The sequence below is a fragment of the Manacus vitellinus genome, unplaced genomic scaffold (genome assembly GCF_001715985.3).
Source record: "Manacus vitellinus isolate BGI_N305 unplaced genomic scaffold, ASM171598v3 scaffold_62_pilon, whole genome shotgun sequence".
In the NCBI taxonomy this organism is placed as follows: domain Eukaryota; kingdom Metazoa; phylum Chordata; class Aves; order Passeriformes; family Pipridae; genus Manacus; species Manacus vitellinus.
In genome coordinates, this window is record NW_021940704.1 from 3,392,332 (window position 1) to 3,398,738 (window position 6,407).

The following is a 6,407-nucleotide window of genomic DNA, read 5'->3' on the forward strand; positions in this document are numbered from 1 at the left end:
ACGCCCGCGATCACGTGGTAATTAAGGGCGGTCAAGAGAGGGAATGACGCATGCGCAGTGACTCTCATGGCACTGCAGCGCCCCCTGCTGAACTTAAGGGTGGCACTGCAGCGAAGGGCCCTGCACACGCGCGGTGCCTGCCGCGGCTGTTCTTGGGAGTCTCGCGGGTCCCGCCCGCACCGAGGGGAAGAGCAGCGGAGAACGGGGAGGGGGAGGCGGCCCTTCGGAGGCCTGCTCACGGGGGCGGGGCCCGCCAGGAGGCGGCTGAACCAGCGGCACCGAGCAGGGAAGGAGCGGCCGCGCTGGGGCCTGGCGGTTCCCGGGGCACGACGGGACTTGTGGTCTCCCGTCTCTCTCGGGGGGGGGGGGGCAGACTAAAAAATGAAGATTTTGAGGTGAAACCGTAGAAATTAGTGAGGGACATTCAAAGGGTAAAGTTGGGGACCGGGAGTGGGAGCGACCGGAATATTTTCAACGCCTCAGCAAAGATGGCGCCCCCCGGACCTGAGGTCCTGCGAGGCCGCACAGAAAGATGGCGGCTCTCAGACCAGAAGTCCTCCAATGCCGTACAGAAAGATGGTGGCCCTGACCCGGAAGTCCGCCAAGCCAGAAGTAAAGATGGCGCTACCAGGACCGGAAATGAGCCAGGACGACACTAAACATGGTGGCGCGAGGCCCCCTGCCTCAGAGAGGCGTCTATCCTGTTGCCTGAGCTCCACCGCTACCCGGACCTCCACCCCGCGCTCGCAGCGCCGTCTCGCTGCAGTGCTTCCCGCTGTGAGGACAGGGCAGGGCTCTCGGCGGCGCCGGGCGCCGGCGGCAGGCACCGGAACGGGCAGCCCCGCTTGGGGACGCGGCGCGCGGCTGACAAGCGAGGACCACACGCAGAAAGCGGACCGGCGCTCAGGCGGCTTCGCCGCCCCGCCCTGCCACTCCGTTCCGCTCTGCTCCCGCTCCCGCCCCGCTCGGTCCCGCCGTGCGCTGGAGGTGCTGTCGGGGCTGCGCCGCCGCGTTCCCCCCCGGAAGCGACCCACGGCGGCAGATCCAACGTCTGGCTCTCCAGGAGATCGTCCCCGGGGTAAGCGGGGCCCGGCGAGGGCGCGGCCGCTCTTCTGCCTCTCCCGCGGCCATCGGGGACTGCAGGGAGGGGAACTGACAGGCAAGTTTCTTGCCTCTGGGCAGCCGCACCTGCGTGCCGCCGCGAGGAGAAGGGGCGGAGAGAGCGGCAGGCGGGAGGGCCATGTTCAGATGTGCTCTGGCATTGCAGTTCCTCGGGGAGGGTCTGTGCTGCCTCAGGTATAGAGGAAGCGTATCTTGCAGTACCTGCTTATTCACTTGTTAGGCTCGCAAAAGACACAGGGGGCATGAAATCCCAGGGCAACTGCACTTGCCGTGTGGGCTGCAGGGAGAAGCAGCTGGGGGGGTTTGCTCTCTGCTTGTTCCCCACCTTCCCCTCGGTTCCCTGGGACTCCAGGTAATCACAGCTCACCTTGGCTTCTCCTGCACATGTAAAGGATTTACCATTAGCATTGCAGGAAATATTGGAGGAGGTAGCTGATCGTAGCACAGAAATAGCAATAAAGTTACTGACTTGCTGCTGACTGAGGCTTGGCCTCTGCTACTTGGAGAGTTAATGGAGATTTGCTTGGTTCAGTTCCATGAGAGAGAAGTGTGGAGAAAACTAGAGAGTGTGCTCTTTTGGGAGAAGACTCACTTTTCACCTGGGAGGGAAGAGAAACTCTGATTTTTCTCAAAAGAAAAAAATAGAGAGTGAGCTCGTAGAATAGTTCTGTTTTTGTTTTTTTTTTTGTCCCTCCCTCCATCTCCAGTTGTGGCAGATATTATTAACTATTGCACAAGTGTCTCTTGCTGGATTGGAGAATGGAGGATTGTTTCATTTCATTGGGTTTGCTGATCCTAAAACTACTGGAGTGGAATTTTAGCTCTAGACCAGACCAAATTTGAATTTTTGCTGGAGGAATGTATGGTGCTGAGCTATTTGAACTAAAACGTTGCTTCTTCCTTTGTGGCGTTTGGACACTGTGACTGCACTCTCTTAGAGAGACGTTTCGGTATTTTGTCAGAATGAAGCTTTTCTCATGCTGCTTATCATTACTGTTTGAATTTCACAATACTCATTGTAGTACGTTATTTAGGCTGTAGTGGAGAGAAGTTGGTGAAGTATTTAATAACAAATTGCAAGCATTTCCTTAGTAATTTTTGCAGACCTACCTGTCTAGTCCAGGGAATGTGAAGCTCAACTGTAACGCAATCCCTCTGTGCACATTGAACACACAGAGGATTTTTCTCCTGTTTTGGATGTCACTGGCAGGGTCTGTCTGTGCTTTAAAGCATTGGGTTTGTCTTTGCACAACAGTGTTTTCCATGCTTTCTTAATATCATGCCACTTTTAACTTACTGCAGATATTCAAAGAAAGTTTCCCGCTAGCTGGAAGGAAGGCAGTCTAGAGAAGTTTCCTTTCTGAATGCTCTAGGTGTGGGTGTGTGCTAGGACAAATACTTTTGCTGCTGCTTTGAGGGTTGTCTCTGAACTTGGTTTGCATTCTCTTTAAAAACAAAGGACTGAAAATCTATAGGGATAGGATTTGTAGCAGTTCACCTGTATGTGATACTTGCGTACTGTCTAGACCTGTCTCTTGAAAAAAAACTCCTACCTATAATAAGTAAATCAATAAAAACTGTCATTTCAGCTTAGTCTGTTCCACTTGTTCTCTCCTAGGTTCTGTGGTCACCTGTGCAAAACCTTCCCCATCTGCCCCTGACTGGAGTAGTTCAAATGCAGACAATCATATTGGTCAGGGATCAGCCTTGACTTCAGGAAAAGGAATTGCAACTAGTGAAGGACAAGGTATGTTCTTATGGGCTTGGCTGATCTTAAAATGTGGAGGATCTGAGCTGTGACCCCAAACCCAAGAGTGAGGCAGCTCTCCTGTGGAGCAGAGCTGTGCCCTTCTGAGGGTATAAGGATGGACAGCCCAGGGCATCTCTGCTGTCATGAGAGGTTTGTGTGTGAGCAGCTGAGTCCAGCACCCGCTGTCCTTCCCATGAGCTCAGGACAACTGCAAAAGAGAACACCAGGCTTAGGATTTACACATCTTCACTGCTGCCCTGTTAGGTTAAAACACACTTACTCAGATTGAATTTGTTCTTGTTGTTGTTTCCTTTCCTATGATGTTTCCCAGATCATCTGTGACCTGGAAGGGAGGAAAGGCTCCAACAGAATGGCTTTTGCCTTGAGACAGAGAAATGAAGGGTTGGGCTCTGATCAGAGATGTTTGGCAGAGATGATGGTCAGTCCTTCCTCCTGAGAGAGCCTCACTTGCTCTCCCAGCTCCGAGACCTGCGCCTATGAGAAAACAAGCTGTGCAAACCCTAACTGTGTCAACAATAGAAGCCCGTCCAGCTGTCGTTGATCTGCACAGCCAGAGAACTTCCTCCCTGAGGACACTGCTGTCAGAGCTGTGAGATCAGAGCAGGAGGGTCAGGCCTGGCCTGAGCAGCCAGATGGGTCCCCCAGCCCCCTGCAACCTCCCCCACAGCGTTGCCCTGGTTTGACCCAATGGCTGCATGTCCCCCAAAGTACAGCAGGACCCAGGGAAAGGGTGTGTGGAGCAGCTGTGCAGCAATGAGGGACAGAGCTGCTTTGGGGAAGGCAGGAGGATGATTGCTTCCTCCAGCTCCCATGGACCTCTGAGCAAAGGGGGCGATTTCCAGCCCCTCTGAGGGATTTATATTGTGGGACCTGATATATGCTGGAGCCATTTTGAGAGCAAGAGGTATCCACCTGGAACCACAAACCCACCCAAAATTGCATTGGGGAGGTGTCAAACAGGAGACAAGGGAGATTCAGGAACGAGCCATGTGGGTGGGAAGGTTTTCACCCAGCACAGACTCTGCAGGTGGGAACGTGGACAGGGGCACCGGGCTGAGCTGGGTTGCTACCCCTCTGACCAAAACCGTCTGTGCCCCAGGGTGCAGGTGCCAGTGTGATGGCCCAGGACATCTGCAGCTCCCCAGGGGATGGTGAGTACCGGGATAGGTCCATAAATGGAGCTGTGGGTGACTGGAATTGGGAAGAAATAGGGGCTTTGTGTAGATGGCAAAATTGGGTGAACAATTTGTCCTGCATTTTGAGGGCCTTGCCTTGGCATAGCTAAAGCACAAACAACAAAAGAAGCTGCGTAGCTAACATGGCTACAGGCTCTGAAGTTAGAACTTCAGAGAAGGCTCCCTGCCAAGGTCAAGGAGGAGTCTTAGAAAGCTAAACAAGTTTTTTCGTCTCTTATGGACACCTGCGATGCTCCAATTAACACCGGACAACAAAGTATGTTTCTCTTATGTATCCAATGCTGTGTGAAGAAGAATCACACGTCCAGGTGTAGCAACAGTATATAATAAACGTTCTTCTTCTAATAAACGGACATTTTGCCGACCATATTGGCCTGTGAGCAGTCTGTTCCGAGCCCCTCCACCAGTAGCTTTGTTCTTTGGGGTTGGTTTGTTTGGTTTTGGTTTGTGACTGTGAACCCCTGAAGAGGAAACTCTTCCCCACCCAGATCTGAGACATTTTGCAGCCCTGAAAAAAGTAGAATTGTACCAGGCCATCCCTGTGCCATCTCTCCAGGTGACCTCCCAGCTCCTGCCCTCCAAGATCACCTCCAAGACTCAGCAGGGAGAGTTCATCTTTTGTAAGGAGTGGGTGTAGGGAACCGAGATTATATGACCCTGGGAGAAACATAGAAGGGGAACTTGGCAAGATGAATGCGGATGTGGTGAGATGTATCCTTGTGTGTGGGAAATTAATTGAGAGTAATTTTCTCCTAGACAGTGAATGCTTAACTAAAAAGTAGATATAGAGAAAAGTTACTAAAAAGAATTTACTGCTGATGTAACGGTATATAAACCGTGAAAGAACTGTAATAAATGATTCAATTATACCACACTCCTTGGAGTCCGTGCCTTAGTATGCCACAAGGGGTTTGAGGTGAACAGCCTGAAAGCCCAGCAGGGGCAGCTGAGCTATTCTGTGTCTTTAACCATGATGAGTGGGAGCTCAGGACATAAACATGTGGATACCAGCACAAGGACAACAGCAACCGAGTGAGAAACTCTGCCCTCAGTGCTCCCCAGAACCTGAGAGTCACAGGTGAGTCCTGGCACTGAGGAACAGGCAGGCAATACTCATAGGCCCAACAGACCCCAGGTGAGGGAGGGCACCCTACCCTGCCCCATGACATGTCCCTGGGCTCTTGGGATGCTGGGGGTCAGTGTGCAATTCAGCCCAGCCTTTGGCACCAGGGACACTCCTCCCAGTCCCGGGAGAGAATCCTGCTCCTCTCCTGCCCCAGCATCACGGAAAGGGGACAGTGGTGGTGCCAGATCTAATCCAGAGCCACAGGGCATTCATTCATTGATCCCCAGAGTTGATAGATGGTGGATCAGGGGGTCCCCACAGTGGCTGAGTCTGTGCAGTACCTGGGGGAGCTGCAGACTCTCAGCCTGTGCCTTTCTCCTCCCAGGCAGCAGGTCCAGCTCCCAGGCAGGGACAGCCACTGAAGGTCAGTGATTCCTTCCTCATGACCCTTGGCATAAGGCCCAAGGGCTGCCCAGCTGCCACCTCCAGGACACTGTGAGAGGATCATCAGTTGAGATCTTGCTTGACTCTAAGGGCATTTCTGCTTCCTCTCCCCATCATACCTTCTCCTGTCTCTCCTATACCTGTAAGAACCAATGTCAAGGAAATAGGGCAGATTTGCATGAGCTGCATCTTTCCATATTCATCCAGTGAATATGTGATCTGGGGACTCTGCTCAGTGTCAGGGATGGTCCCTGCACAAGACACTGTGAGATTCACAAGCTCTGCAATTCTCTGACAGGCAGCAACGCCTCCACCAAGACAGTGCTCCCACCCAGAAGCAAGTGGTGATTTGTGAGCCCTTTCCACCATTCCTTCCTTCTGGACATGTCTTGTCCACATTGTGACCCTCCCCTCTTCCAAAGCCAGCCATTCCCCTCTGGATCTGGATCCTGTGCTGTGTCCTCACCTTGCTCCTCTTGTCATTTGCCCCCATCATCACCCTCATGCTGGAGAGATGGAGCCACTGGGGCACTGGGACTGCCCAACCTGGAAACATCTCCATCCCTAGTGGGGATGCCCTCCCTGCCCTGGACTTGCTTCTGTCCCCTGTCTCTCATGAACAGAGCAGGACCAACCCCTGCCCCAGCTCCCCTTTGGGCTCAGCCCAGTTGGGGCAGTGCCCAAGGACTGTGCTGCCATTGCCCTGCTCTGCTGTGCTCAGCCCCTGCTCTGTCCTCAGCCCTGTTGGACTTGCACCAACCCAGCTGTGCTGAATCCCCACTGATGCCCCTCCTGCTCCCAGAGAGCA

At 53.2% G+C, this 6,407-nt stretch overlaps 1 long non-coding RNA gene across 1 annotated transcript; it reads left to right on the plus strand.

The window, feature by feature from the left end:
• The first annotated feature begins 1,000 nt into the window (after positions 1-1,000).
• Positions 1,001-4,963, plus strand: LOC108641423. Its single transcript, XR_001921997.2, has 3 exons — positions 1,001-1,078; positions 2,741-2,869; positions 3,204-4,963. It is a non-coding gene; the product is annotated as an uncharacterized LOC108641423 (long non-coding RNA).
• The last annotated feature ends 1,444 nt before the right edge of the window (positions 4,964-6,407 follow it).